The 8,513-nt window shown below is 42.0% G+C and overlaps 1 long non-coding RNA gene across 1 annotated transcript; it reads right to left on the reverse strand.

Moving 5' to 3' along the window:
- Nucleotides 1-2,624: 2,624 nt before the first annotated feature.
- On the reverse strand, nt 2,625-4,829 carry LOC145418080 (uncharacterized). Its single transcript, XR_013900629.1, has 2 exons — nt 4,581-4,829; nt 2,625-3,065 (listed from the first exon to the last, which is right to left on the reverse strand). It is a non-coding gene; the product is annotated as an uncharacterized LOC145418080 (long non-coding RNA).
- Nucleotides 4,830-8,513: the final 3,684 nt, after the last annotated feature.

Below are 8,513 nucleotides of genomic sequence, written 5' to 3' on the forward strand. Positions count from 1 at the left end.
CCCTGCCAACAACAACAGTAGAACAGTGACCGCTGCCACCAACACAGTGCCAGTCACTGACACAGATATGGCGGGTCAGTGTAGCAGTGGCGATGCGTGGCAGTGGAGTGTGGAGGTGAGTGGTTGTGATGAGGTGCGGGCCACTACCGAGTCTGGTTTGGTGAAAGTGGAGGGTCGAGGGAAGAATGGTGACTCGCAGGTGATGGTGTGTCACGTCACCACTCTGCCACGCCACGTCAACCCCGACACACTCACGGCCACACTCACCAACGGTCACCTCACCATCAGCCAGAGACCGACCTCATCCCTGCCCGTCACCACCACCACCAGTGATGACACCGTTCACCACCACCCAACACAACACCCACCACATCACTCATCACACAACCAGGATAACACGGAGGCTGGGCCTGAACCACAGGCTGAAGCACACCACCAGAATAACACGAAGGCTCAGCATCAACCACAAACTAAGTCACAACACCAAGATGGTAAGGAAGTTGAGCACCAGCCTGATACCAAACCACTATTTCTGTGTCCCACACCCACATTGCTAGAGTACATGCCAATTTTACTGCTGTATTCATAACCAGTCACACTCACGCACGTCAACATTCCTACACTGTATTCTACTCTTAGTGTTGTATTCCAAATATTATTATATCTAGCTAATAATGTATTATATATGTGTGTATTCGTTAATGAGGTGGTATGTGAAATATACTTGTATATTCTGAGCTTGTGTCTTTCTGCCCTTCATTTTGCGAATATACATGGCTTTCTGTTCAATATTTGTATTTATTTGGCATCACGTCTTTGTATGTGTAAAGCTTCTGTTGTGTTGACCAGTGTATTCGTGCACAAGCAGTGGCCTATCAAAGGTTCTAAGCACTGGACATGATTTTCCCTAAACTGAACTGAGTTACCTACCCTGCATTGATTGCCTAGTATACCTATGAATTTATGTCAATGGTCCAATATTGAACTAACTAACAAGGAACTAAAATATACAGAATGTTCTCACTGGGTCTGAATATAACTAAGATGACACAAAAGAATTGGTTTTATGAAGGTGGACTGGCCCACTGGGACACCATGCAAAATCGGATGTGGCCAGCGTCAAGTCAGTTGACTGAAGTTCCTGCCATATCACGGTGTTTCCAACATACCTACATCCAGTAATAATTTTCTAACGATATAGACTGATCCATAAACTAGAATAGGAAAGACACATTTCTTATATGATCATAGCTTTTGACATGAGGAACCTGTCTTATCCTTCATATAGTTACTTAGTTTACCAGAAGTCCTCTGTTTAAATATCTAATATTCTAACGTAAGTCACATGGATGATTTGGTTAAAACATGATGTTAAGTCAAATATAATCTGGTGTCAACTGATTTCTTATCATAGCGACGTTCTCTTAAGAGATAGTTATGTCACAAAATCCATTTTCAGTTCTCAAAACAGTGGATGAAATCTTGCCAAGCTGAATGCTGTACTCTAAGAACCATTCTTGGGGGCGCGGTGGCTCAGAAGTAGAGCGCCGAGTTCGTGGCCGGGAGGTCGTGAGTTCGAGCCTCGCCCGGGGCTGCCGTGCCGGAGAGGTAGAGCGCCCCTGTAACCTAGCGGGGCTAAATGGCCATGGCTGCCTAACTCTGGAATTAAATCCCTTAAGAACCATTCATGAAAATTATAATGGTAATTAATGTGAAACATTCATCCACACCGTACAAGAGCCGCCATTTTCGTAAAATTACCCTCCAGCCATGTAGGCCCCTCAAATGATCAACACTGGGGTGTAGTCCTCATGCCTGCTCCTCCTTGGTTCCTATGTTCCTCCCTTCATATGATCTCTCGTCCCGGTGTCATATGCACGGAGTGACTTTATGCTGGAAGTTACCGTTCCCTTCTCTATTAAGCCTAAATTAACCTAACCTAACCAAACCTAACCTAACCTTAACCTAACCTTATCCTCGATCAACCTAACCTAAATAAACCTAAACTAAACCAATCTTAATTCACGAAATGACTCATTTCACAATCTGCCTGTAACATACATACAGTATATATCTTTATTTATATATATCCATATATCGACCTGTAGTTACTTACAGGTCGATAAGACATCCAGCTATCATCCTGACACATGTATTTCATACACTGTTGTTGATAAATGACACAAAATTTGAGATAGCATGCGGATACTTTCAAAATCGAAACTAAACGGCCACTCGGCGCGTGCGCACTGAGCGGAACGGTAACTTTCAGCATAAGTCACTCCGTGCATACGACACCGGAAACAGATATGGGTTGGTGCTAGTTGGACCATCCAATCGAAGGCAGACAAGCCACTTAGTGGTCAAGATACGCCTCATTTTAGTAGACCCTCTTCATTTCCTTTTTATTTTCCTATACCTACACGATTTTGTTTCAACTTTCTGAATTAGTACTTTTTGGAGAGAACATACCATTCAGTACGAAATAATGTTAGTCTATAGATAGATAACCATATATGTTGACATATCTCTTCTTTAATTGCGTAGTCTATTCAAAAATTAAAAACGTTTGCAGTGATTGGGTATGAATTGATTTAAGGTGGTAGGAAAGAAAACGTGTGAAGAGAAGCATTTTATTACAAAAATAGATTATTAAACATTTGCAATACTGAATTTTGAAAAAAAAAAGTTAAGTAAAACCAACTGCCTGATAACAACAAAATATTAATGATGAGCGGGTTGTGATCATGTTGATGATGATAAGTGAGGATCGACGGGAGGACCTGCCCAACACGATGGTCAGGTTGCGTGAGAAGCTGGTCGGTGTCGGTATCAGCTGCCTCAGCAGTAGTGAGTGCCAGGAAGGTGAAGTCGAGTGTGAGGCTGGTCGTTGTGTCGATGTAAGAGACTCAGCAGTGGTCAGTGGCGGGATGGTCAGTGAGAGAGGCTGGTTGCTGTGTCGGAGTGAGGGGCCTCAGCAGTGGTCAGCGGCAGGAAGACACATACATTCACCAGTAGCTGGCACTGCTGAAGCGATGACTGGACGAGTTCTGCAGTCGCGTTTACTGTTGTGATAATAAGGTTTATTATGATAACTGATTGCACTATTGTTGGCAGTTTAGTTTCTGACTACCATTTTCCTAAACAAATTCAGACACTGAGAATCCAATATCGATTTGTCTTTTTTTTTTTTTTTTTAATGCGAGGAAGAAGGAACCAAAGGCCATGAGCCCGCAGTAACAGTTCCCTCCAAGAGAAAAACAAAATGCAACAGAGAGCCAAATTCAAGATCCGATCATTTTGAGATGCCAGGACACACTGCGTTTGAAAGACTGGAGATCATAGGCAGCAGGAAATACAGACAGAGGGAGACAGTTCCAGAGCTGACCTGTTGCATAAATGAAAGACTGGGAGTAACGGTTAACTCTTGCATTAGAGAGTTGGACAGAAAAGGGATGAGAGTTTGCTGCCAGACGGGTGCTACGCGCCCGTCGTAGAGGTGGAGGAATGCAAGCAGACAGTTCAGAGGAGCAGTGACCATTAAAGTAGCGATAGAAAAGAGATAAAGATGCGACAGTGCGGCGAAGAGACAGAGGTTGAAGGGAGTCAGTAAGAGGAGGAGAGTTAATGAGACGAAAAGCCTTTGACTCCACCCTATTGAGAAGAGCTGTATGTGGGGAGCCTCCCCACACATGAGAGTTGTACTCCACACAGGGGCGGATAAAACCCCTGTATAGAGTCAACAATTGTGCAGGGGTAAAGAAAGAGCGGAGTCGGCTTAGCACACCCAATCTCTTGGAAGCAGATTTTACAAGAGATGTAATATGATCTCTCCAAGATAAGTCCCGAGTAAATGAAACCCCAAGCATATTCAAGGATGATGCAGGATTAAGCTGAATATTATTAAACATTAGTGGGTATACCTGTGGAAGATTTTGTCGGGTTGATAGGTGTAGGAACTGAGTCTTAGATGCATTAAAAACAACTAACCTTTTTTACATTAAGATGTGCGAAAACTCTTGTGGTACGATGTAGCTACTATATTAAACTATGGAACGTTTCAAGAATGACCATTTATCATCACTTTTATTCGTACAGTAATATCTGAGAGATAGAACATGATCGGAAACAGAATCAGACAGTAATAAAGCACAACTGTAGAACGATGAAGTTGCATAATTATGCACATATCATCCAAACCTTCAAAAATGGGCGCAGCCAAAGGGGACGGGGCAAGGTGACCACGCCCTCCTTTCAAACAGAATAACCTCAACGGGGAGGTAATCACTGATATACTTTTTGATTTATGATTCAGATATTAACGATTGTTTCCTGGGATGCTTTCTACAGTAATTAGTGCGAGATATATATTTTATTATTCAAGTTGTATAATAAAACTTTCCAGACAGATGTATCTCAAGCTTAATGACGACCAAAATTTAGACCTTCGGTAAGAACATCCTGACTGTTCCCCTTAATCAGAATATCAGCTCCACCTCACAACTATAACCTTTTGGTATACAAAGAGCTTATAAATAAAAGTGCCTGTAAATCAAGTGTAGAATTTGTAATGTACTCACCCAACACTTCCTGACCCGAACACAGACGCCATTCCTACACACGTTGACCCAAAAACAGCCTCCTCGAGCTTGTCGTTGCAACTGGACGGTCTGGCCGTCTGCTGTTGCCTCCTGCAGGAATGATGCGAAGTCCTGGAGTGCCAGTGTGGAGGGCAGGACTTGCTGAGGTTCGGCCTCAGAGGGCACAGCAGAGGCCATGGCGGCCATCACGGCAAGACAGCTGAGAAGCACAGCAAACTTCATCTTGACTACGGCCTCAGGTGGACTGATGCCACAGTGCTGGTGGTGGCCGCCTATATAGCAGCCTCAGTGTGCGGGAAAACCCTTGTGGTGTGGCCGGGAAAGCCACCCCTCACTGCCCTCCAGCCAGGCCACGGTGAGGGGAAATACGCCTCACCATCCAACAACTCCCCTCTGAACGCAGTTTTACGATTCTTGAAGATTCTAAATGGAACACATTATGAAGTGGATATTTTCTCCTGATCATAATGTCATATAAGAGATATGTCCTTTGGAGAACAGTATGTTAGAATCAAAAGAAAAATGCTGCATTCTTTAAATGCAGCGATATATACTGAATATATTTCCGTATGAATTATGTTTTATGTAATGGATCGGTATCCTGTACCACAAACACGAGTGCCGAATTAAAGCCATGAACTCAGTATTCACAGAGGAATGGAAAGGATCATTTACAGAACAAGATCATCTACCATCCACGTGTAATACAGTGCCACCATCTCCTTTAAAATACTCTCGGCTGCCAGTATTCATACGAAGATTAAAACTTGGTTCTAATGATATATTGACAGAAAGACAGATAGATAGATTTTAACCCCAGTCTGTCTGGACGAACAGACCCATCAAATGCAGGCAAGTATCTGCCCCTGCAACCAGTCCCGTGTAGTGGACTGATGTTCCTTTGCTGTGGACAGCCACGGCACAGCAAGACGAGGGGAAATGTGGAGGTGGTTTCTAGATGGACGCTACATTCCTGTCTCTCTTCCCAGTTAACAGGGGCACCACAATAGGCCAAAAATTTCACTGTTACATGAATGGTTATGACCCACCGTTGTAAATTCTTTCCTGGGTTATGGGAAATTTAGCTTGTCAGTCAATGTAGGGCCACCTGAAGTGAAAGCAATAGTATTAAAATGAGACAAGAAGAGTGGGAGAAAATACCACGAGAGGAAGGCAGACACAAAAAAGTATTAATAAAGATAAAGGAAGAAGTCGGCAGCACTACATCAAGTGAGTGGATGATGATCACCATCACCACTTGGTGACTTGTGATTCACAGATATGCTGATATCCACAATAAAAAAGGAAATACAACAATTCCTGACTACAACCGTGAGTGGACACCTTCAAGGGAGATGTTAATATAAGAAGATGCTCAGGACACTGTCATGTTTCCATTTTCTTTGTGCGCACACACACACACACACACACACACACACACACACACACACACATATTTGCATAGCCAAGTAAGATATTTTCTCGTAAGTAAACGAGGTTAAATGAATCTTCTGTTTAATTTCTGCGTCGGGCTATGGTACGTTGATTTTCATTTAGACTTCTGATTGGCTGTCTAAATGTTGGTGTACTTGGTGACGTACCATTCCTGCCTGGGAACATCTTCAGACCAATCTGATGGTGCGTGGTGCGAGACCTAACTATATAAGGGATGCCGTCACGTGTTACCACGTGGCCAAGAGCGCGCGATGGAAGTTGTGTACTGTAGCTGTCTCCTTGGTGGAATGAGTTAGCCCAGCGATGTTTGTGAACTTTTGCATGATGGAAAGACTTGCAACTCTTTCAGATTTAGAAGATTTGCATGTCCTTGCAACAGGCAAATATATACCGTATATGTATTATATACAGAGTATTATATATATATATATATATATATATATATATATATATATATATATATATATATATATATATATATACAGTATATATATATATATATATATATATATATATATATATATATATATATATATATATATATGGATGTATATATTTTTTTCTCAGAGGAAGCAACCAAAGCTTAGAAGACCACAAGGTATTTCCCCAGAGAGAGAGAGAGAGAGAGAGAGAGAGAGAGAGAGAGAGAGAGACCCCTTTATTTCGAGATGCATGGACAAGTTGTGTTTAAAAGACTGGAGGTTTTGGGCAAAAAGAAATATAGAAAGAGAAAGACCGTTCTACAGTTGACTTGTTGCATACTTGAATAACTGGCAGTATCGGTTAGCTCTTGCATTAGTGGGACAGAAAAGCCTTGAGAGTTTCCTACTAACTCTTGCTTTATTGAGTGGGATTGAAAAGGCTTGAGAGTTTCCCATTAACTCTTGCATTACAGTGTGGGACAGAAAAGGCTTAACAGTTTGCTACCAGACGGGTGATAAGCGCTAGCCGTGATGGAGGACGGATACAAGCAGACAGAAGGGAAGTGACCACTGAAGCAGCGAAGAAAGGAGCTAAAAATGCAACAGTCAGGGGAATTGAAATAGTATATAAGGAATTGGTAACTAAACAAGCCATATTTTTCTGTGAACAAGAAACGCACAATGATATACTATATTGCGAAAATACCTGTATACGTACACCATTGCCAATACGAACGTTCATTTAGTTTATTTGGTATAGTGTCAGTAGATGCCAGGACGGGTTACAATGCAAGGCTTAAGTTATCAGTGTTATGAGATATATTATTCCCTTACCAGTATGCTGAATGACATTATCTCCGTCTGCGAAGTGAGGAGGTTATGTACTTTGGTTGATTGTCTGTCTTTCTTCTCTCTCTCTCTCTATATATATATTCCAGCTCAGTGAAAGCTGGTGGATTGGTATACACTGACTCAAGGATGGGCTGGTTACTTTTCACAGTGGATCCGGATCTCGATGCAGGAGTAAGCGATAAATTTCACTCTGACGGAGGTATACACTCCCAGATACTGTGTTTGAGGGAAGACTTAACCGTAAAATTAATTACCTCCGCTAATTATGCTGGATGGATGTTGGTGTATAATTTACAAAATATACTGGCGCTGGCTGAGATATGTGCTTTCTGAGAGTTTTGTAGCATCCTGTTTATTTATCTGTCTGTGATATTTAAAAATGGTAACAGGAGGGTGCACTCAGAGAGTGCAGGACCCACACACTCACCAAATGATCTAAAGGCTGAACGTGTGACCGTCCTCTGACCCTGACCTTCGCCGATTCTCAAAATCGAATCCTTTCATCCTTGCTTCATCCTGAACCCTCTCACAAAATTTGGCCGAAATGAGATCTGAGCTGTTTAAACTGATCTCACTATGTGACCTTGATCTTTGACCTCTCCCTGTGTCCTTGACATTTGACTAGTTTCAAATTTTAAATACTTTATTCTCGCCATACCATAAAGTTTATAAGAAAGTTTGGTCTAAATGGGTCAAACACTGATTGTTGACTTTCCATATGACCTTGGCCTTTGACCAATTTTCAGGATTTTACTTCAAACTATTGGTTGACCCTCAACCCATCCACCAAGATTTGTCCAAATCAGATCAGAAGTGTTTTACTGTTTTAGCCGACACAAACACACGGGGCGAAATTTGACCTTGACTGTGACCTTGACTTTTGACGTTGTCCTGTGACCTTGACTTTTTGCTAATTGTTTTCAAAATTACATCCTTTTATTCTTTCCATATCTTCAACCCTTACACAAAGCTGAGTCTAAATCGGATATCAATAGTTTAAGGTGCCCCTGCCCTTTACCTTTTGACTTTTTTTTTTTTTTTTTTTTAAACTAACATCAACTTTACCCCTTGGCTGCCCCTCATCCCTTCCACCAAGTTTGACTAAAATCGGGTCAAAACTTTTTGAGTGATTTTGCCAACCATTACTCACGCTGGACGAATTTTAACCTTGCCCTGTTACCTT

This window comes from Coenobita brevimanus, chromosome 112 (genome assembly GCF_032717465.1).
Source record: "Coenobita brevimanus isolate Jiangsu-jjx chromosome 112, ASM3271746v2, whole genome shotgun sequence".
In the NCBI taxonomy this organism is placed as follows: Eukaryota; Metazoa; Arthropoda; class Malacostraca; order Decapoda; family Coenobitidae; genus Coenobita; species Coenobita brevimanus.